General features: G+C 36.8%; 1 protein-coding gene across 2 annotated transcripts in view; it reads left to right on the forward strand.

The window, feature by feature from the left end:
* Positions 1 to 25,161, forward strand: part of ZNRF2 (zinc and ring finger 2) — a 108,585-nt gene that overhangs the window by 983 nt on the left and 82,441 nt on the right. The gene's annotated exons all lie outside the window — the stretch shown is intronic.

Genomic DNA, 25,161 nt, shown 5'->3' on the forward strand with positions numbered 1-25,161 from the left:
TAACGTAGTTCTTTCTAACTGGGGACACGAGCGGTGAGCTTTTTTTTTTTTTTAAAAAAAAAAAGAAAAAAAAAGGCCGAGAGTCCGAGCGGGTCGAAGGAACGTAGGAGTATCTGAGGAAGGAGGGAGTCCGAGTGTTCACGTACAGCCGTAGCCCCGCAGCCTCTGTAAACAGCCCCACCTACCGCGGACGGCTGCATCGGCCGCGCGTGCGGTGGGAGACGTGTTGGACCCCGGCCGGCGGCTGCTCTGGGTAACGGCGAACGCGAGCTCCGATTCATTTGGACCGGGGCGTTTTAAAAATTGGAAGCAGTTTGTCAAAGAGAAGCCCGATGACCAGAACTCCGCCTAAAAGACGCGGTGAAAAGCATAGGCGCTTTTACTGGAAAGCAGTGCTGACTAGGAGTTGAGGAAAAGTCACTTTGTGGTAACTGGAAATTTTCAACGGCAAAACGATGAGCTTCTGTGTGGAAACAGGAAGGGTGCACTTGATCAGAGGAAACTGAATTCGGCCTCACGAGTCCTGCTCTATAGTGATTTACTCTGCCTTAAAAACGGTTAGCATCGTAAACGAATCAAGACACCCCCCCCCCCCCCTTCCCAGTTGGTGAGAAGAAATTGAAGTTTGATCTGGTCGGGGGTGCTGACTACAGTAGTAGAGAAACATCCCCATATCATTGCATTATGTGCTGTGATCTTACATAAATTCACAAGTGAGCACAGCCCGAACAGTGAGAAAGGCATTCCCTCCATTTTTGTAGCCCCCTTTTCCCCCCACAGAGGTGAGAAATTTGAGTTGGTCAAGTGGAATGTTCAGTAATTTATCTGTTCTCATGTTCTGTACTTTCAATATTCATGTTAGCAAATTGAAAATGGGAATGTCAGGTTTCGTTTTTTTCATGTCATTTATGCTGCCTTGCACATTCAATCTAGAACAACTCTTTACTTGAATTACTTGTTATAATTTTGCTATGAAAATAGTAATATCGACACTCCTAAAATTGCGCCATTAAAAACCATCTTTCATTTTTGAGATAAAGAACTGGTGTTGTTCTTACTGTGATTGGAGCATAATTAATGCAGTTGAAGGTTAGTTTGATCTTAACACAGCTGTAGTCAGTCACTACACTGAGGAATAACAAAAGACAGTTTCTTGAGAATGGAAGATTAGTGCAAGAATAAAAGATAAGCTGGTTTTTAAAAATATCTTTTTAAAGTGAAAATTTGCTTTTAGCAGTTATGATCATCAAAAGGTATATTTAAAAGCTTGTTAAAGGAATAAGAAAGCTTGTCAAATTATTATCTTATTTCTTTAATATACTGATTACTGTATTTTTCCTAATTGGCTGATAATTACCCTTAACAAAGAGTTAGTATATCTGTAAGGATTTATTTTCTGAAAATAAATACCTTCCATTCAGAGTGGGGGGTGGGGTGGGCAAATAGTTGATATTCCTGCTATTCATAGTAAGTTAGCAAATGAAAAAGACCTAGTTCATAAAAGTAGAAGTAAAGTAAATTTATCCTTTTTTTTAAAATTTAAGTTCCTAGTTTTGTGCACTTAGTTCTTTTTGTACTTTCAGGGTTAGGATGATTGGAGCTAATAGTACAGTGACACTGTAGAACTTGTGGCAGCCTTTCCTAACCAGGTCTCTGTAGAGAATAGAGCCCTTAATGTCCTAAGACATCTATTGTATGCAGCTAATTAACTTTTTTTCTCCTTTGCATTTAGAATGATTCTAGGTATGTGTCATTCTTCTGAAATTTGAGAAAACAGTCAGATACTCTGTTTGGTAGTTGAGATGAGGAACTCCAGTTGAGAGAGCCTGGAAGGGGTTCAGAGAAATTACCTATTCCCATTGTATGATAAGAACAAATCAATGTTCAGGTACCTTAAATCCTAGTTGACACAGGGAGATGGAATACTCTTATGTAAAAACGCATCTTCCTACAGGCATATGCTTTCATGAGATTTTTACTTCTATTTCAATGGGCAGGTTTATCAGGGAAACTTAATAGACAAATACTTCTCATCCAGAGATTTAGGAAGCCAGTTGATGAATCTTTATTTTCAGATGATGAAATCTTATTTTAAAAAATTAAGCTTGATTATACTTCCCATTGACTTAATTTCTTAGTATGTATTATAGTATTAATGTATTCAGTTATAAATTGTATACATGTTTGGGCATATATAAAGTGATTCCCTCTGAAAATTGAGAAAAGGAATTATTTCCGAATTAGTGGGATGTTTTGCTGTAATTTTGTAAGACTTCTTTTAATTGATATTTGTGTTATTTTGTACTAAGAAAATACGGTACTAATAAGATTCAAAATTGTTCTTCTCTTTTGGGCCTGTCGTGTAATTTATAGAAAAGGAAAACCTAAACAGCATACCTCTCTCTCTTTCACAGTAGCCTAGCAAGGTGAATTGTTACTAGTTTCATGATAATTACCAAATTGGATGAGGTTTTCTGTGTTGGTTTGGAGTATATTTTAGCTGTATATATTATTCAGTTCTCTGGAGAGAACCAGAAGAGGGGTGCTTAATCCAGATATTTTAGTGTACAGAAATTTCCTAGAAATGAAGGATTTTTCTTATTTTTGTTCTTTCGGACTGCTGAGTCTAATACTATTAAAGTGAACAAACGCCTTCTCTTTGTTTTAAAACAGGCCTTTGGTAATACATAGGCTGTTATTTAAAAGCTTTGGTGGTATTTTAGGATTTAGGGGCCTTTATTTTATGTCTACATTTTGTCCACTATCAAGTTGCTAATGTTCATAAAATCAGTTATTATGGATGGATTCTTTAATGATCCAGCAAGGATGGGGAAGGTAAATTGGACTATGAAAATATACCAGTGAATGGAGATTGCATCTACAGAAATCGTGTGGGCTTCTCTTTTAACCAGTCCATGGTTATAACAAGTGAAAATGTAGAATGAATTGATCTAGATAGGTAACTGGTGGTACTCGATTGCTCTTGGCCTTCTCCTAATTGGCTTGAGTTGGTTTGGGTCTGGTGTGTCCTTGAGTGTTTCAGGAGGCTAATTCAGGCGCCTCCTGTTACTTAAGAAACATGCTTCCTTATGTTGAAGGAGTGTGGCTTATCTCTTAAAATGGAATGTTTTAAGTTAAATCTGTATTTCTAGATAGGTTTATTTCTCTGAATTTTCAAGAAAGATGCAGGTTTTGAAAGTAGTGCATTTTCTCCGTTGTTCCTGAATTATTCTCGGTCATTACTTTTTTACCAGTACTTAGTGCCAAAATGTTTGAATTTGGGATATTGTGATTAATCTACTTCCTGTTTCTGAATTTTCTTTTATTCAATTGAAAACCTTTATGCAGTGTGGCAGAAGAGAAATCTGCTGCTTCCTAAGAAAAGTTACACTTCTAAACACTACCCCTGTCCCTGCCGGAAAGAACAAGAACTCTGGTGGCTAATGTTTCTCACCTGTAATCCCACATATCTTAAAACACTATAGGAGATATCTAATGTTGTATGCTTTGTTAGGGTAAAGTGTGGACTCTGTCCTGGAAGTTTCTGCTTTGGGAATATTTTGAAATGGTCTTTTCTCCACCACCACCCGCCCCCTCACCTCCAGCTTTATTTTTTGATCTTTTATTTTCCCTGAAAATTCTCTTGTCTGTAGGGTAGAAAGTGGGCTGGAGGAAGGAATGGTTTGTGTTGCACTGGGCATCATCTGATATTGAAAGGTGCCTGACCTAAGTACTTATGATGCTTTGCTAATTGCAAAGCCAGTCATCATACTAAAGATAGTGCCTCCAGCAAGCCCCCAACCCCTTCCAATTTGATTGCTTTGCCCGGTAACCAGTTACCAATACTGTTAATTAGATACCAGCTTTTAAAATATTTACTTTTTATTCTGTGTTTATAAGGAGAATTGCCTTAATGTTATACTTACTGCATATCCTGGGTATATTAGCAAATGGGTTAAAAGAAAGAAGTATAGGAACAGTTTTATGTAGCAAAGTACTTCTTCTTCTTCTTTTTTTTTTTTTTTTTAGCAAAGTACTTCTTAAATGTTTTAACTGTGCATGCATTTGGTATTAATTAATGAATTAAGTTCTGTCCTTGTTTAAGTGCTTAGAAATTGGGGAAAACATGTCTTTTGTGTAAACAGCAAAGGGTTCAGAAATATCTTAGGTTCTGATTATATAAGTTTTCTATGCTGCTTATTAGAAATTGTTATAAATTTTGCTGTCCAAAACAACACATATTTATTATTTCAGTTTCTGTGGGTGAGGAGTCTGGGTTCAGTTTAACTTAGGTCTTCTGTAAGATTGCAATAAAGGTATGCCAGGACTGGGTTGCTATTTCGCGACTCACCTGGGGAAGGGTCTGCTTTTAAGGCCTCCCCTACCCCCCCAAGTTGTTGGCAGAATTCATTTCCTCATGATTACTAAGCTCATGACTTGCTGCTTTAAAGCCAGCAAAGGAGATGGTCTAGCAGGGTGAGCTGGTGTTACACTCTTACATAAATATGTACATGTACTCACATAAAGCCCATTGCTTTGCTGCTGCCACTGGTTGGGAGCAAGTCACAGGTCCTGCTAGACTGGAGGGAAGAGAATGACAGGTGTTAATTTCAGAAGGCAGGGATCATGTGTGGCCATCCTAAAGTCTACCACATTGATTATAGACTTAGGTTGACTGGTTAAACATGCAACTATTCTAACTGTATTTTTAAACTCGTTTTTTATTTACTCTGGGAAAGTTGTAATAATGCATGTGGTAAATGTTGCTTTAGTAAACATGAATTTATTTATTTTTTAAAGGGCTGGCATTGTAGTTTTCAGGGGTGCAAACCAAGCTTCTCCTGTGCTTGCTCTGGTCTCAGTTGAATTTGAGGTTATTATGCATTGTAACAAGTGCTATATAGTAGGGCTATTAGCAGAAAGCTTTGTAAGGTTTCCTTGTCCCCGGTAGGGAACACTTCACAGAGGCAGATAACATTTGAGCTGTAAGGATTTAGCAGTTGTATGCGGGGGTGGGGGTGGGGGGGCACACTGCAGACTCAGGAAGAATCCACAGAAGCCTTGGATTTTGATAAGGCATATTGAAAAGTTAAATGTGTCTGGATTGTAGGGTGTAAGGAGGACTGATGAGAACATGAAACTAGAAAAGTTGGTTTGGGCCATTTATCGAAGGCTTTTATAGTGCTATACCTTTGTTTTACTTGTTTTTTTTTTTGTTTTGTTTTTGTTTTTGTTTTTGTTTTTGTTTTACTTAAGTTTTAAAAGTAGGCACCACTCCAGTCGTAGTTTGTATGGATGGCAACCTTCCTGAGAAATTACTGCAGTGCTCGGCCTGTGACACTGTGAGAGCTCCGCTGATCATGATTAAATTGCCTGTTAAGAGAGAGGTAGCAGGAAGATAAGCTAGGACTCTTTTAGACTATCGTTGGTGGGAGACACCTAAATTGAGATTATGGCATTGTGGAGGAGAGGAAAAGTTGGATTTGAGTGAGATTTCTAAGGTAAAACTGAATAGGATTGAGAAACCTGGATGCATAGTGATGTCATTAACCAGTATTAAAAATACAAAAAGAAAGAAAAAAATTTAGGAAATGAAGAGTTCTTTCAGGCCTGTTAAATTTGGAGTGGCTATGGGATTTCCATCTGGAAGCATCCTTTAAGCAATTGGAAATACACATCAGTAATTTAGTATGTTACAACAACTTGAGAAATAGCCAATTAGCAGATTTTAAGTGAAGCCAAAAAATGGATGAGATTACTAAGGGATGAATATAAATTGAGGAGGAGCAAGCATGGAATCCTGGCGAGCGAGAATTTTAAGAGAAAAGCAGAGTAGGAGGACAGTGATCAGAATTGAACCCAAGGAAAAGAAGTTGATAGAAATGTTTTTTATCATAAAAATAATACATGTTCACTAGAGAAGACTAAAATACAGAAAACACTGGAAAACACACACAAGAAATAGCAAATCACTAGTAATCTTATAGCCAGAAATAACCAGAATCAAATGTTGATGTCTACTTTTTCTTTAAGTTTATTATTAAAATTTTATTTAAATTCAGTTAGTTAACATATTGGTTTCAGAGGTAGAGGTCTTCAGTCTTATATAACACTGAGTGCTTATTACATACAGCACGTGCCCTCCTTCACGTTCATCACCCAGTTACCCCATCCCCCCCACCCTCTCCCCTCCAGTGACCCCTGTTTGTTTCCTGTGATTAAGAATCTTTTGGGATGCCTGGATGGCTTAGCAGTTAAGCTCCTGCCTTTGGCCCAGGGTGTGATTCTGGAGTCTAGGGATCGAGTCCGAGTCCCACATCGGGCTCCCTGCGTGGAGCCTGCTTCTCTCTTTGCCTGTGTCTCTGCCTCTCTCTCTGTGTCTTTCTTGAATAAACAAATACAATTAAAAAAATAAAGAATAATCTTTTATGGTTTATGTCCCTCTCTGATTTCATCTTATTTTTTCCTCTCTTTTATGGTCCTCTGTTTTGTTTTTTAAATTTCATATATGAGTGAGATCATATAGTAATTGTCTTTCTCTGTCTACTTTTTCATATATATGTTTTAGATAAAAATTTGGAACTTTCATCCTGTATATTCTTTTCATTTTAAACTTTTCTGATGTTCTAATGTAAAATTTGAAAGCTACAGATTTCCCTCTGAGAATTGCTTTAGCTGAATCCCACAAATTTTGAAGTGGTTTTATTAGCATGTAGTTAAAAATATTGTCTGATTTCTCTTGTGATTTCTTCTTTGATCCATGGGTTAGATATTTTTTGATGACATGCTCTTTCCACTTCATCAGTTTCTTCTGTGACCTTGAGATTTTTTTATATGACATGGTTTTTAAAGACGGCTCAGTGTTCCAAAATTCACTCAGTAAATATTTAATGAGGACCCACTTTGCCATGCACTGCCCTAAGGATACAGAAGTGAAGAGATTAAACACATATCCCTGCTTTCATGGACCTTATATTCTACTTGAGCGAGAGAGTAAACAAGTAAAAATATATCGTGTGTCATAGAGTGTTGAATGTGATTGGGAAAAATGGAGTGGGAAGGTGGGCAGAGATTGTGGGGTGGAGACTTGTCCCTTTGTTAAATAGTGTTTGGAAGATAACCTCACTGACAGGGTTGACATTCAAGCAGAGGGGAGGATGCAAGCCATGAGGGATCTCTAAAGGAAAAGCAGAAGGAACAGTAACTAGAAGGGCCCAGAGGAATGAGTGTACCTGATGTAAGGTGCGAACAGCTGTGAAACCAGTGTAGCTGGCAGAGGGTTGTAGATGGGAGCAGAGAGGAGTGGGATGGGGCTGAATCATAAAATGCCTCGAACCACGGACCTGTCTTTTTGACTTGTTTTAGAAAGAGATGGGGGAAGCATTTGAGAGTTTTCTGAGCAGAAGACTGACGTAACTGGACTCGGGCTTTTAAAGGATTACCCTGGCCACAGGGTGAGATCAGACGCTAGAGGGCAAGAGTCAGGCAAAGGAGTTAAAAAATCAGGGCAAACTATAACAGTGGCTTGGACCACGGTGGTGGCACTGGAGGTGGTGAGGAGTGGCCAGACTCTGGATGTCCTATTCTTGGAATATGGAGCCAACTGGATGAGCTGTTGGAGGAGTGCAAGGGGAGGTGGAGTTTATATGGTTTATTTACATTTGGGCACTATTGGGTACTAGTGCCGTCAAAATCCTGGTGTGCAAATGTTTAGGTCTCTCCAGTTACTTCTTAAAAATTTATCAGAGGTGTGGGATTGTTAGAACCAAAGATACGCATATTTGTTCAAGGCATTTGATCTTTGTTGCTGAACTGTCCTTTGGAAAGTGCAGCTTCTTCAAGCAGAGTATAATTTCAGGAGTATCTAATTTTTTTTTCCCTCCCCATGAAAACTCTAGTGAGGTTTTTAATACTAAAGGGCAGGTTCAAAAAAAAAAAAAAAAGGGCAGGTTCATAGGTGCATTTTGAGTAGTATCTATCAGTCATTATTCTATTTGGTGTTCCTTTTTCTTTTAGCAGTAAGTTTAGTGTATCAAAAAAGAATAAGTATATTCCATCGTTTGAATTTAATAAATTCTGACCATCTTGTATATCCCAGTTTTTGTTGGAATTGCGATTAGTCTGTGATAATTTATAAATTTATTCTATTTTTATATATGTTAGCTGAGAAAAACAGAACAGAGAAACCATATACTATACATAGTTATTGCATGTAATTCTTTTCAGAGTCAGCTTTTGGTTTGAATGATAAATCTTACCACTTTTATTATTGGTTTTTAAATGTCATTAGTACTGTTAATTTCTTTCTCATTTTGTGGAGTCAATTTTGCCCCTTCTAGCTGCTGCCTTTTTTTTTTTTTTTTTTAAAGTAATATCTACACTTAACCACCTAACATGGGGGCTTGAACTCATGGCCTTGAGGTTAAGAGTTTGCATGCTCTACTGGCCTGAGCCAGCCAGAGGGGCCTCACTCTTCTTAGTTCATTTTACTTTTCATTTGTTCTTTTTTAACCATAAAAGCACTAAGGCTATGATTACTCCTTGGTACATATAGTCACTTTCCATAGCTTTAGATACTTAGTATTTTCATTGTCATTAAGTAAATGAACTCTCTTGAGGAATAATTTTCTTAATGAAGATTTTTTTTTTTAACCTGGGAGTTATATTTAAGTGTGTGGCTTTAACATCTTTGGTAAATTTACTGCTGTGGTTCTTGCTATCCTCTTGTTATTTCTAGTTACCCAGAAGTGTTGCGTTGTGGTCATAGAGTCTTAAGACTTTTTCAGTTGCAAATGATAAAAATACAACATAAAGTAGCATTACATAGAAAAACAGCACTATAAGTCTCGGGATGGATCTATGTTCATCCACTCATCCACTCTTTTTCTTTTTTAATAATTTATTTTTATTGGTGTTCAGTTTGCCAACATAATAACACCCAGTGCTCATCCCGTCAAGTGCCCCCTTCAGTGCCTGTCACCCATTCACCCCCACCCCCCGCCCTACTCCCCTTCCACCACCCCTAGTTTGTTTCCCAGAGTTAGGAGTCTTTATGTTCTGTCTCCCTTTCTGATATTTCCTACCACTCATCCACTCTTGATAGGCCTTCTCAACCTGCTAACTCTTTCATTTTGGGTAGTTTTTTTGGAATTATTAATATTATTTTTTTAAGATCTTATTTATTTATTCATGAGAGAGAGAGAGAGAAGCAGAGACACAGGCAGAGGGAGAAGCAGGTTCCATGCAGGGAGCCTGATGTGGGACTTGATTCCTGGTCCTCAGGATCACACCCTGGGCTGAAGGCGGTGCTAAACTGCTGAGCCACCCAAGCTGCCCTTTGGAATTATTTCTGTGATTATTTCTTCTGCCATTTTCTTTTCTCATTATTTTAGTGTTGGACACTTAGAGTGATCTTTTGCTTTATTTATTTATTTTTCTTTTAATGGGAGTTTTTCCTTCAACTTTTATCTTCTGACCCTTTTGTTTATTTCTGTAATCTTTTAAAATTTCCAAGAGCTTCTTTTTATTGTGAACTTTTTCATACATTTTGTTCTTGTTTTGTGGGTACAATACCTTTTTCTTAGGATATTAATGTTTTTGTGTATGCATTTGGGTTGGTTCGTTGTTGTTTTTTGTTTTTGTTTTTTCCCCTCCCAATTACTTGATTTCTTCCCAGTTGCTTTTTCTCTTTGTTTGGCCTCAGTTTTTCATTAGGTTCTTTCTTCAAATGTTTGGTAATCATTGGCTCACTTATTATTTAAAGCATTCAAAATTCATTGGAAGCAGTCTGTGCATATAGGGTTATCTGTCTGGGCCCCTTTTCTGAGGAATTAAGAAATTCCTAAGAATTAAATTATTGCCTTTTTCTTTGGATTGGTCATATTTTCCAGAGTGGTCTCTCTCTCTCTCTCTCTTTTTGCCTGGAGGACGAACTTTTTATACTTCTAGGAGCAGAGTGAGAAGAAAGTTGGGAGTGTTAACACTCAATTGGTATTATAATTTCCATATTCATTATCAGTAGGTACCTCTGCCTTTATTCCTATTATCCCCAAGTCCAGAAACTTTTCTTTCTTCAATTACCAAACCTCCAGTCTAATGCCAGCGTTAAGGAGGAACAACTGCCTAGTTGCTGGAAGTCAGGGAGAATAAGAGACTTGCAAGAGTGAATCTTCTCTCTTTAGTCCTCTTGTGCCTGCCACTTCTTGTGCGTCCTGTGAATAGGTTGCTTGTCTGCTTTCCTAATTCTGCAAAGAGTTACCACTCATTTTCTTTCCATAGTCTAATGATATCCTTTTTTCCCTCTCCTTTTATAGATTTATTTTCTTTAAAAAATATTATTAATTTTGTAGTATTATTGTAATTATTAATTTTTGTAATTTTGTAATTATTTTTGTAAGATGTTTGAGCTGAGAGGGGCTATTAAACGTGTTCAGGAGTTATCCTTAACTTGAAGTCCTCTTTTTTCTTTCTAATTGCCTTAGAAATATGAATCCATTTCTATAAATTTCAGCAATTCAGATGAAAGTCACTTTCACGTCTTCTCTGGTGATCCCATTCATTCCCAGATGTTACTATTATTATCTTTTGTATGTGTATTTCCTAACTTTTTGATAAATTGACTTACATACTTACAGAGGAAGACAGTTTCATTTGTATGAACATGGTCACACTGTATTCTCCTAAAACCTTTTTTCTCCACTGGGTTTAGAAGTTTTTTTTTTTATGTGGCAGGACGTAGAAGTATAACTCTTCTCTGTAACTGCTGCATTCTTAACTATTCCATAATAAGCATGTGCTGTAGTTTAACCATTCTTCTGTTGGTACACATTTAGGTGTTTATACTTTTCTAATGCTGTAAAAACCGTCTTTATCAACATATGCATATGTACAGATTTTTCTCCGATGGGTACTATTATGACACCAAGCATCTGGAATTTATGTCAGACTCCACAGGTTTAAGGGCATTGTCCTGAGAAGACTACTCTCACTTCAGATTCAGCTACATTTTGGGGTCCCCAGGCCACCTGTACTTCTGATCAAATGACTAAAAATTTGGAGGAACAGGTGGGAGGGGAGGTCCCATGACTTCTCCGGTTTGATGATTGACTAGAATAACTCACAGGACTCAAGAAAATGGTATACTCAGGATTATAGTTTTATTATAAAGGTTATAAAGTAGAACCAGCCAAATGAAGAGACACAGTGTGAGATCTGAGAGGATCCTGAATACAGTGCTTTCCTGCCTTTCTCCTTATGGAATCAGGCTGGTCACCCTCCTGACACAATAATGGATACACAAACTAGGACGCTTCCCAAAGCCTAGATGTTCCAGACGTTTTTATTTTAGTTTTGTTACGTAGATGTGGTTGGTTAAAAATTGGCCACATGATTGGACTCAGTCTCTGACTCCGTCTCCTCTCTAGAGGTTGGCCTGGCTCATCACCCCTCAAGCCTTTACTCTCTTAGGGTTGGTTTTTCTGGTGACTAGCCTCTATTCTGAATTGTCTTAGCAGCATAAAGTCACATGTGATCCCAGGGGGCTCATGAATAGTGAAGACATTCTTATCACTCAGGAAATTCCAAGGGCTTTAGAAGCTCTGTGCCAGGAACCCAGGAACAAAGACCAGACAAATTCTTCATTATACAACAGATACCTAGAAGTAGAATTTTCTGGTTGAATGGTATACACTCTTTAGTTTTTAATAGATATCTAATTTTAATAGATATCCCTCAGAGGCACTACAAAATCTATTTTGCACTATTATATGATAATACTAAAATTTTCCATAACTTTGCTAGTACTAGATGTTAGTATTTTCCAACATTTCTGTTGATGAAAAATTTGGATTTACATTTCCTGATTGCTATTGAAAATAAGCACTTTTCCATGTGTTTTTTATTAGCCACATATATTTCTTTTTTGAATTGCCTACTTGTTGACTTTGTCCATTGTTTTTGTTTTGTTATCTATTTAATGTTGATTTGTAGTTCATTATATATTCTGCAGATTAGTTTTTGGTTGTTTATATATTTTAAATATTTCCTCCCAGGTTATTGATTTATAAGATTACATTTTTATGAATTAGGTTTATTGTGTCAATTGTAACGGTACAGGGTTATGAATTTAAATTATTAAAATGCCATGTAAAAGTCTATTGCTCCTATAGATGAAGAAGAAAGGGCCTTTATTTATTTATTTATTTATTTATTCATTCATTTGAGAGAGAGACAGTATGAGCAGCATGAGCATGAGAGGCAGAGGGAGAGGGACAAGCAGACTCCTCACTGAGCAGGGAGCCTGGGGCAGGGCTCCATCCCAGGACCCTGAGATCATTACCTAAGCCAAAGGCAGAAGCCTAACCATCTGAGCCACCCAGGCACCCTGAAAGGGCCTTTATTAATGGCAAGATTCTTTTGGATGATTTTTAGCTGTCTCACATATTGGATCTAGTTTCATAGGGATTTAAATTATATAAGCCCCCATTTGTCTCTGTCCCATTTTGGGGAACATTTGAACTCTTTCAGAGTAGTGAAGAATGGGAAGAGAATATTTGTTGTGGCAGTATGGTGAGAGAAGTCCAAAGGTAATAACTAATTAAAAAATTCTGTGAATTGTATTTATCCAGATCATTCCTCTTCTGTTTTATTAAGGTGATTTAAAATTGACCATAACTCCAAGTGACATAATTCTATAAATATTAAATTCCCTATTATAATAACTTACTGTATGTTTAGTGTCTTTATAAATTGCTGTGTGATGTGTTCTTCATGGAATATAGAAGTATGGAGTAGAAGACTTAGTTCTTATATTTAAAATTTTTCCATTGATGGGGTAGGGCATAGAGCTTAAATTTTTTTTATCATTGAAGTGATTTCTTAAAAATTCAAATACTAATTTTTTTTGGCCTAAAACTTTCAGGAATACATCGTTTCTTTTTTTATTATTTTTATTTATTGTTTTCAGAAATACAGTTTCAATAAATATCAATGAAGCCTTGTTTATAGAACTTAGTGGTATATGTACTGAATATATCTTAATATCCTGCATGAATGTTACCTTGTGTGATAATATTACTAGTTCACACCCATAGATACTTTACAGTTTATAAAAGCATATTTACATACTCTATTTTCAAGTAACATTTTGTAAGACAGAGAACGTAATTTTCATATTATAAATGAGGAAACTAAGCCTCTGAGATGTTAAGAAATTTGGCTTTTAAGCTGTTTAAATCATAATGACTCTGAATCACAGGAGTGCTTTTTTTTTTTAATTTTTTTATTTCACTATTGTATTAGTTTCTTGCAGATTTTGTAACAAAGTACCACCAGTTTAGTGACTTAAAACAGGGCAAATGTAGTATAGATACGGAGGTCAGCAGTACAAAATGGGTGTCACTGGGCTGAAATCAAGGTGTTGATAGGCTGCTTCTGGAGGTTCTAAGGGAGTACCTGTTTTCTTGTTTTTTTCCCAGCATTCAGAGACCACCTGTATTTCTTAGTTTATATGACCCCTTCGTCCTCCTTCAGAGGGAGTTAAAGGGGCCAGGTTTTCTCACACTGACATCTTTCTGGTTTTGACTCTTTTGCCTCACTTCCACATTTTAAAGACCCTTGTGATTGAGTTGGGCCTACCCAGATAATCTAGGATTATCTCTCTATTTTAAGATCAGTGACTAGCAGCCCTAATTCCACTTTGCCATGTAACCTAACATGGTTCCAGGGATTAGGCTATAGACATGTTTAGAGGGCCATTATTTTGCCTATCACGCCATGATAACTCTTGAGTATCCTTTAAGGAAAATGAGGTAGTTTTGGTTTTATAATGAGTTATCACTGGGAGAGGAAAAAATGATACCAAGCTGTAAGAAAATATTTAGAGTAAACTTTATGTATTGGCTATTGAATCTAAAAGAAAATTAGAGGAAGTTCTTTTTCAGAGTGCTTGGCTGGCTCAGTTGGTAGAGTGGCAACTCTTCAGGTCACAGCCATCAGTTTGAGTCCCACATTGGAAGTAGAGTTTACTTTAAAAAAAAAAAAAAATCTTTTTCTAAAAGATAGTTAATATTTCCCAAATCTATGAAGCAATAAAAATAAGTGAAATGGTAGATTACAAAAAAACCTATTGTAGTGATTATGATAGTCTCTTGAATAATTCAAAGCAGAGTTGTCATTTTTATTCATATTAAATACTAAAGTCTAGTTATAGTAAGAGGTTCTTATAGTCTATTGGTTGCTGAATTTGTAGGATAAACTTCAGGTGGTCCACAAAGCTTTTGAAATTATACAGAATTTTGTGGTTAATGTTAATTTTTTTAGAGGAATAATTCATGGTTTTCATCAGATTTTCAACGAGGTCTTTCACCTTAAATTAACAACCATTGGTCTACACATTTTTTTTTTCAAGTCCAGTTAAATTACTTTTTGGTGGGATCCCTGGGTGGCTCAGCAGTTTGGCACCTGCCTTTGGCCCAGGGTGCGATCCTGGAGTCCTGGGATCGAGTCTCCCATCAGGCTCCCGGCATGGAGCCTGCTTATCCCTCCTCCTGTGTCTCTGCCTCTCTTTCTCTTCTCTATCACAAATAAATAAATAAATAAAAGCTTTTTTTTTAAAAAAAAATTACTTTTGGTATAGTTCTCTGATGTTTTTATATAGTTCTCTTATACTTGAGATTTAATGTGTAAAAGCAAAGTAGTAAGCTTCTACCATTTGCTAGTTGTTGATAAGGAGTGAATGTCATAGATACGGATCCTGTTTTCATCAAGCAGAGTAATTGTCACATTGTTTTCTAATCTTTTTTTTAAACCGTTTTGATTTTTTTTCCCTGAGCCTTCTCTAATTTTATCATCATTGAGAACGGACAGCTTTGTCGAATGGGAGTGCAACTACTTTTTTCTTTTAAAAACTTAGGATTGATTTGCATACATTGGAATGCACAGATCTTAAATGTACAGTTTGAAGAGTTTTGACAAATGCATTTGACAGTAATATACTGTGTAATACACTATCAAAATAGAAAACATTTTCTTCAACCCAAGAGTTCTCTTACGCTCTTACGCTCCTTTGGAGTCATTCCCACCCAGCTTCCAAAAGGCTGAATAATATTACCTGTTTCTGTTCTAATCTTGATTAGTTTTGCCTGTTCTTGAACATCGTATATATGGAGTCATACAACATGTACTCTTCCATGTTTGGGGTAATTGTTAAGTAAGTTAGAAATGGGAGGCATTAGAAAAATTAATGAAATTTTTTCTTTCTGCTCACATTTCTCCTCTTTGTCCCTTCATGCCACTCCCTCCCCAATTACTGTACAACACTATAAGGTGCACACTCAAACTGAGAATAAGAGTGTCTAATAATGGGCACGTAGCAGAAGCTGTGATTATGTAAATATCTCAGATACAAGATAAACCTAATTTGAAAATTAAGGGTTGAATTTATTCTTACTTTGTCTATTCTTTAAGTTATCTGATTGGAAAGTTTTTAGATGATATTAAATGTTTTAGATGGTATTCACTATAGCAAAGTGGGATATAGTGGTTGATTTATTTGCAGATTGTCAATTGTCAGGAGGAGGACAAAGTTCCAAGAACCTTATTTTTAGGAAAATATTTCCAAGTATGAGGGAAATTTTACTTGTCTGCGGAATGTAGATAAGCGGGTGAACAAAGATTCAAGAGTCGGAACTTGATTGTTTTTGGTTTAGTCTAAATCTTTTAAAAAATTAAGTAGACAATGGCCAGGCATAATTTTCTTTTTGCCTATAACATGTTTTTGTTTTCATACGAGTCCAAGAAGTGTAAATGAGTCAGGGATCATATTAAGTTCTGTGTATGGCTTACCCATACTCCAGAATAACAGCTGGGCCTGAAAGAAATTCCAGCCTTTATGCAAGAGGAATCAGAAAAGGGGATTCTTATGGCTGTTGTGATAGTGAGACAAGCTATACCAGGTTTCTGGAATCCAGATTCGCCAAAGCTGAGACATGTGAGGAGAAGGATCTGCTGGTGTGTGCTAGCCTTCTGTATGAAGCTGCATGGATTGGGGGTGACGAGGATGGCAACACCTCAGCTGCGGAGTCCTCTAGTAATTATGAGAAGGAGTGTTTTCATTTATAAATTTAAAAAATATATAACATTACATAAATTCTGGTGTACAGTGTGATAATTTAATACAGTCTATGTTGCAAATTGATTATCAAAATAAAGTTAGCACTTTCATCACCACATAATTACCATTTATTTTGGTGTAGAGAACATTTTGGATGTTCAGTCATAGCAAATTTCAAGTCTATAATACAGAACTATTAACTGTACATTAAATTCCCTAAAACTTTTTCTTCTTATAACTAGAAGCTTGCACCTTTGACCAACATCTTCTCATTTCCTCTACTGCTCAGTCCTGGCAGCCACCATTCTCTCTGTTTCTATGAGATTGGCTCATTTATTTAAGTGTAATTAATATGTATCCACTGTTAGTTTCACGTGTACAGCATAATGATTCAGCAATACTGTACATTATTCAGAGCTCACCACGATCAATATAGTTACTGTCCCCATACAACACCCTTACAGTATTGTTGACTATAGTCCCTGTGTTGCACTTCTCATCCCTATGACTTCATTTTGGAGTAAATTCTTCCCCCAACATGGGACTCAAACTCATGACCCCGAGATTAAGAGTAAATGCTTTACCAACTGAGCCAGCCAGGTGCCCTGCCATGAGCTTATTATCTTAGAACTGGGAGTTGGTACCTCCTAATCTCCTTTACCTATTTCACCCATCCTGCTGTCTACCTTTGGAGCCACTAATCCTCTGCATTTAAGAGTCTAGGTTTTGCTTTTTTACTCATTCTTTTGTCTTTTAGATTCCATATATAAATGAAATCATACAGCATTTATCTTTTTCTGTCTTATTTCACTTAGTATTACACCCAGGTCTATCCATGTTGCAAAGGGCAAGATCTCATTCTTATGGCTGAATAATATTCGTGTGTGTGTATGTGTGTACATATGTATGCATGTGTATGCACTACCTTGGGAAAGAGTGCTTTTAAAAAGCTAGTAAACAGACTTGACCAGAATTCCTAAAAGCAGTCTGGGACACGGTTAGCTGCATTCACTTCTGATATATTAAATATTTTTGAAGGGTCACAGATAACAGAACAAGTTCTACTTAGAAGTAAATAAAACTAGCTTTATGACTTTCATTTTTTGGACTTCAGTTTCCAAATAAACTATTGAATAATAAGGCTTTTAAATATAAAACCGTGTCCATAGTTTCAGTTTGAATATACTAGTACAAATTCCATTATTACAGATTCCAAAAAGGTAATTAAATTTACTGTATACGAACAAATGATTAGATCAGCAGCCTAGAGAGAGTGTCCTTCTGTAGGCTAGTGCACTCAAGGGAGTCATAATGGTACTTGTAGAAAGGTACCTGCTGTTGCTTATTCAGAGAAGGAGGTGGTTTTACTTTTTTCAGGGATGGTGGTGAACTTATGCTCTCAGCATCATTTCCTTGGTGTTCTAAAAGCAATTTTCCTCTCAGAGGCAGGAGCTATAGAAGAATTTGGGAAATTTGACAAGCTTACTCCACAAAAAGTTGAAATCTGTTGGGTACCAAATTGTTAACCATCCCATTGACATTTTTGCTTTTGCTTTGCACAAACTGAATGTATTTTTAAAAGTGATGTTATATATAGCAGAATCTAGAGAAGAATATTCCTTATACTACATATGAAAATGTGATAGCTTTAAAGCAAAGGCAGCACGACAAAGCCTAGATATTCTTTTGTGTTTTAGCTGACTTTAAAATTGAGCATGGAGGAAACTTGTTCTTAACCATCATATATATTCTCTCTGATTTTTCCTTGTTGTTTTACTTACTCAGTCATTAAATATGTAATGCATGCTGCAGTAAGCTAGGTAGGCTTTCTGGTATTGGAAATGCAAAGGTGAAAAACACTTTTGTTCCCCAAAAATGCATAGTCTAGTTGAGAGCTAGCTTGGAAACAAATGAGTGGTATGGGGCTTGTTTTGGTAATTTTGTTACCAAACGAGTGCATATATGTGTAACGAAGAAGAAAGAAAGAGTAGGAGGTCTTTATCCATATACTAAAAGATGATTCTCTCTGGCAAGTAGGAATACTGCTATTTTCTCATATTTTGCCATGTATCTACAGTAATACACAAGTAGCTTCTATAAACAGAAAAGAACTGATAGTGATGTCATCATCATGGCTACTCTGTTACAATTCCCGAGCTACCATCACTCAATTCCAGAGCTCAGATTAATACTCAGATCTGTCTGACTCTAGGTATCTGCCCTTAACCCTCTGGCCCCAAGGAACAAAACCTACTTTGGACAGCATCATTGATAGTTTAATCCTATCACTGTTCCCATTAGATTCTCCTGGAAGGAAGAGTTCTGTAGACAGGGCATATTTGTAAGGTATTAAAGTTCTCTAGTAAAGAAATCTAAATAACTCATTTTGATTCCTCATTTCCCAAATTAATTTCATAGTAACCTGACTTTATTTTTCCAGTAATCCTGTATGGTGTATGGCTCTCATACTTTAGTGGACATGAGAATCACTCCTACCTCCAGAGTTTTTGATTCAATTAATTTGGGGATGGTGCATGACAGTTTGTACTTTATTTTTTTTTATGATTTTATTTATTCATGAGAGACACAGAGAGAGGCAGAGACATAGGCAGAGGGAGAAGCAGGCTCCTTGCAGGGAGCCCGATGTGGGACTGGATCCCAGGACCCCAGGATCATGCCCTGACCAAAGGCAGATGCTCAACCACTGAGCCACCCAGGTGTCCCTATTTGCACTTTTTAAACGAGTTTCCGGAGTTGCTGACGCTCCTGGTCCAGGAACCATACCTTGTGCTCATTTTTGTTAGGTGATTTGCAATTCCATTTTACCTTGAGATACAAATTTAACTGATTATGATATTGGTGTTTTCCTGCTGAAAGAAGGTATCTTAAAAGCTGAAAATAATTGTGTTTAGCATAGAAAGAGCCTCCAGAGGGGCTTTCATTAACTAAATTAACCAAGGGGCTTTATTTCCCTCTGTCATTAGTATTTTTCTGCTGCCCTGTGAACTTACACTTAGTCATCTATGGATGGAAATGATTAAACCTGCTTCAAAAGGTTGTAATAAAGATTAAATGATACAATATTTGCAAAAGTGCCTAGTACAGGGCTTGGTGCATTCCAAGTGCTTAATGCCTTGCTAATTGAAGTTCAGTCTCTGAACTAATGGTATTTACTTCACTTGGGAGTTTCTTAGAAATAATTTCACACCCCACCCCAGATTTATGGAAACAGATTCTGCATTTAAAAAATGTCCAGGCAATTTGTATGCACGTTGCTACATGAAAAGCACTGGTAGTAGCATGCACCTTAAGAAAAGCTTTCCTGGTGCTGTGTGTGGCTTATTCTCTACTTTGTAAACTGACCACCCACGGCTCTTTCTGTATAGATGTTACTGATTGGAATATTGTTTATTCCAGAGCCCAGAAATACTTGGCCCAAAATGATAATATCTACCTTGGTGTTTCCTGACTATAAAATAATGTATACTATTATTAAATCTTGAAATAACACATAAAAGTGTAACAACAACAACAAAAAAACTACCTGACAGTCCACTCCCTGTGATAAATAAATCACTAGCACTTTGGTACACTTAGTGCATGTCTTTAAACATGTATATATGTGCACGCCTAATTTTGAGAGGATTTTCCCCCCTTCTTATCCCCCATACCTTTACCTGCGGAATAAATGAACCCAGTATTTGTCTTCTGAACCTTTGTGCTATGCATGGACATAATATATACACATATAAAGGGATTTTGTGGTCATTGTTTTATAAAAATGGGATTATATTAAGAGTGGTCGCCTGCACCTTTTCTCACTTGAAATACTGTGAAAATTCCTCAAGTTGTGTACACATTCTTTTTAAGAACAGCTTGATAGGCCATGGTAGGGATATTGGACAAATTATTCTGCTGTTTTTATTGATGATGGTCAATTTTTGCTACTAAAAACATAAGTAAAAATCCTTGTTTGTCTATTCTTTGTGTACTGATACCATTATTGCTAGGATAAATGGATAAATTAACAGGTGGGGATTGCTGGGTCAAAGGGTAATTCCTTTCTTTTTTTTTTTTTTAAAGATTTTATTTATTCTTAGATTGAGAGAGAGAGAGAGAGGCAGAGACACAGGCAGAGGGAGAAGCAGGTTCCATCCAGGGAGCCCAATGCGGGACTTGATCCAGGGACTACAGGATCACGCCTTGGGCTGAAGGCGGCACTAAACCGCTGAGCCACCCAGGCGTCCCTCAAAGGGTAATTCAAATTGCTTTTGTTATGAAATATATTTTACATATAGAAGAGTATATAGAACACATATACATCTTGAAGACTAATTTTCCTGTACCACCATCCATACTGAAATAGAACATCCATGGTTTCTTAAAATCTCCCTCTGTGCCCTTCTATTGTATTCTTTTTACTTAATATTTTCCCTACTTTTATAGATCCCTAGAGAGTTAACATGCTCAAACAGTAGGCTTGGTTTTCAACATTATATTAATGGAGTCATTCTAAATATATGACAGTATTATTTGTATACTTCACTTATGTTATTGTCTGTAGCCATAGCTTATCCCTCTTTGTTTTTATATCACATTCTATTGAATGAATACTACAGTTTATCCATTTTTATTATGATGGAATTGGTGTTTCCAGTTTTGTATTATAAACAATGCTGCCATGAACATTTTTATTCATGACTCGTGCACATATACACAAGTACTCTGGGGCATTGAGCTTTTTGCTTTTTTATCCCCAAAATAATTTTGTTAGGCTGTCTACCTCCTTGCACATTTTTTTCCCTTGAACATTTTTAAATTGACATTTAATGTTTTTATCATAACGTTTAAATAGTTGCAAGTATGTATTTTCAGGAATATTAAAAATATTGATGTTTTAAAATATTTCTATCCCTATTTTAAATTTATTTTTTAATTTTAATTCCCATGTAATTAACTTACAATGTTGTATTAGTTTCAGGTGTACTATAGAGTGATTCAACAATTCTGTACTCAGTGCACATCATAGTAAGTGTACTCTTAATCCATCCCTTCACTTGTTGTATTTTCCACCACATCCCCCTACCAGTGTAACTATCAGTTTGTTCTCTAAAGAGTCTCTTTTTTAAAAGGTTAGTCTCTTTTTATCCTTGTTCTTTTGTTTTAAGATTTCTTTTGAGAGAGTGTGCAGGCATGAGCAAGGAGGGGTAGGGAGGAGGGAGAAAGAATCTAAAGCAGACTGTGCTGAGCATGGAACCTGACTCGGACTCAATCCCACAACTGCCGTGAGATTGTGACCAAGAGTCAGCCACTTAACCGACTGTGCCACCTGGATGCCCCCCTTTTTGTGTCTTAAATTTCATGCATAAGTGAAATCATATGGTATTTGTCTCTCTGAGTGGGTTATCTTGCTTAGCATTATATGCTCTGGGATCCATCCATGTTACTATAAATGGCAAGATCTCATTCTTTTTTATGACTAATATTTCATTGTGTGTGTGTGTGTATGTGTATATATATATATATATATATATATATATACACATACACACCATGTCTTCTTTATCCATTCATCTATTGATGGGTACCTGGGCTGCTTCTGTAATTTGGCTACTGTAAATAATACTGCAGTAAACATAGGGGTACATATATCTTTTCAAATTAGTGCTTTCATATTCTTTCAGCAAATACCCAGTAGTGTGATTACTGGATTGTAGGGTAGTTCTGTTTTTAATTTTTTTAAAATTTTTATTTATTTATGATAGAGAGAGAGAGAGAGGCAGAGACATAGGCAGAGGGAGAAGCAGGCTCCATGCACCAGGAGCCCGACGTGGGATTCGATCTGGGGTCTCCAGGATCGCGCCCTGGGCCAAAGGCAGGCGCCAAACCGCTTTGCCACCCAGGGATCCCTGTTTTTAATTTTTTGAAGAACCTCCATACCATTTTCCACAGTGGCTGCACCCAGTTCGCATTCTCACCAATAGTGCAAGAAGTTTCCTTTTTCTCTACATCCTTACCAACACTTGTTTCTTGTGTATTTGAGTTTAGCCATTCTGACAAGTAGGAAGTTTTTATTTTAATTCCAGCTAGTTAACATGCAGTGTTATATTAGTTTTAGGTATACAATATATAAAAGTATTAAATTTCTATGTTGTACCTTACCCTGTGCTCATCACAAGTGCACTCCTTAATCCCTATCACCTATTTAAGTCATCCCTCCACCCACCTCCCTTCTGGTAACCCATTAGCTTGTTTGCTATAGTAAAAAATCTGTTTCTTGGTTTATGTTTTTCTTTTTCCCCTTTGCTCATTTATTTTGTCTCAAATTCTACATGAGTGAAATCATTCAGGACTTGTCTTTCTCTGACTTGTTTTTCGTAGCATAATACTCTAGCTCCACTCACATCATTGCAGATGGCAAAATTTCATTCTTTTTGATGGCTGAGTAATATTTCATTGTATATATCTGTATATAATGTTCCATAGTTTGGCTATTGTAGATAATGCTGCTGTAAACTGGGTATATTATTACTCTTTTAAATGTATGTAGTAGAATATAAACATAAAATAACTCCAGTGTTTTGAAATTTGCTGGTATCTTTTAAAACATCCACAAACAGGCTAGTTTAGTTTAAAAATGTTGGAAATTTTACATTGTTCCTTTTCCGTCTTAAAATCCTCTTTCTGTTCAATTTCCCCCATAGAATTTTATCCCAGTGGAGCACACTTCTGTGTTTAAAAGTCTTCAGTGATCACTTTGTCATACTCTTTAATTCCTGTATGCATGTATATATGTATGTATATCATGTAGTATGGCTTCATTTTAAATATACTTTAATTTCATTAAAATTTTACTTTGCCATCAAGTTCTAGATATTAAATATTTTTTGCAGTTTCCAACAATTGATTGAAAATAACACTGAGGTTATAAAAATGTCATATTTAGCATAAAAATACTTTATTGGAAGTGTTTTAATGAAACAGACTGATTGCTTTGATTAAAGTAATTGTCACATGCTTCCTTTGGTCCCAGGAGGTTTTCAGGTCATGGTATATAGTACACCATAGTAAGAATTGGAGAGAGAGAGGTACGGTGTTCTTTATTATAAAGTGGTAGAAGGGCATCTGAAATGGGAGGCAGGGAAGGAGAACCTATACCCCTTCCAAGTAAGTATAAGGAACAACAAAGTTCTGAAGTTGAGTGTGTGATACGGCTGCCTTGGAAGGTGTTTGGGTGCCCTCTGTTTCAAGACCCCTGTTCTCAGGTGACAGAGGAATCTTTGCGTTGGTGGAGAATACCATACTGTTTCCTATCTTCGCGTTGGTGGAGGATACCATACTGTTTCCTGAAGCGGTGAAACTGATTTTAGGATCTGCTGGCAGTGAGTTTGTGATTCAGTTACTTTGTGGCTTTTGCGCCTTCTACCAGACTTCCTAAGTTTTGCCATTTTGGTGGGTAAGAAGTGATATTTCAGTGAGATCATAATTTTCTTTCCCATGTTGCTGATGTATTCTTCATAAATGTTTCTTCTAATCAAGTGCCTGTGCCTTTTGCTTATTTTTCTGTTGTCATTTGTCTTCTTAGTGATATGTAGGAGCTCTTCTTATATTCTGTTTTCTATCTTTTCACCAGTTCTAAATTTCTTCTCCCAGCTTAATGCTTTTGACAGTAAAAGGAAAAATGTACACAAAGGTTGAGAAAGGTAATATAATAAACCATCATTACTCTGATGTAACGTTTATCAAGATTGTTGCCATACTTTATCATCTATCTCTCTCCCTCTTTTTTTTTTTTTCCTGAAATATTTTAAAGCAAATTCCAGACATGTTTCTAAGAAAGACTTTGGTAAACAGAAGTCATCTATTTAATGTCACATTTATCATTCTTCTCCTATTTTCTAAACTCTTCTCTCCTCTCAGGTTTTTAAAAGTGTAATAGTTTTGCCTTTTATATTAGGACTTCAGTCCACCAGGAATTGATTTTTATATATAAGGTAAGGGTCCAATTTTTGGGTACCCGTTATGGATACCCATTTGTCCCAGCACTGTTTGGGAATCCTACCTTCAGCATTGCCACCCTTATCATAAAATGTTTGCTTCCTTCTGGGAGCCTGGGGACAAGAGGATCACCCTACATCTGTGGTCCTGGCTAAGTGTGGCCCCAGGCCAATAGTGTCAGCAGTGCCTGGGAACTGGTTATGCAGATTATTGGGCCCACCTGCTTACTGTGACCTTGGAAGGGGGTGGAGCCAGCAGCATACTAAATAAATAAGTAGGCCCTGCAGGGGATTCTGACACAGGGTGGATTGTGGGAATGCCAGTTGAGGGGTTTTAGACCACTTTGGAATTAGAAATTGGGCAGCAAAAGCAGCAAGAGCTCTATCTGTGGTTCCAGATTTTCAGTGGTGATTTTTCCACCCTTTAACCACCCAGTGTCAAGCTTCAGCGGGTTTTACTTGAAGTTGCCCGTGGGTGGCATGAGGAGAGTCACTTCTGATACAGTGAAATCATAGCCCATTGAGGGCATCTGAGTTCAAGGCAAAAACCTACCACTGTTTACTGCTTTGGATTTCCAGCTTTTTTCCTCTTATTTTCTGGCCTAAGACTTTGTAGCTTTCTTTGCCAGCTCATTAATGTTTTTAAGATCTTTTTTAATCCTGAATTTGGAATGTTTCTTTTAGGAGGGTTGATCTAAATACTCTTCTAGCATATTCCTGGAACAGCATTCTCTTTTATTAAATTCAGTAGATTCTGATGGACTGCTTTCTAGGGAAATGCAAACTGAAGTAGTAATACGATAGCCCTTTCTGCCAGTCAGGTTGGCAGAAGTGAAAGTAGTAACATACCATCGCAGGTGACATGGGTTGTAAGTGATACTGGTAGAAATGTAAATTGTGCTGGTCTTTTAGGAAACTTAAAAACAGCTTATATGCAGGCAAGTCTTGTCATGTCGAAGGAGTAGATTTAGGGAAGTATGTTGGAAGCAAATGCATCTGGCCATTGCTTTCATTTTTCTGTGGTGAAGACTGGGGAAAAATATGAATGTTACC

The sequence above is a fragment of the Canis lupus genome, chromosome 14 (assembly GCF_003254725.2).
Source record: "Canis lupus dingo isolate Sandy chromosome 14, ASM325472v2, whole genome shotgun sequence".
NCBI lineage: Eukaryota > Metazoa > Chordata > Mammalia > Carnivora > Canidae > Canis > Canis lupus.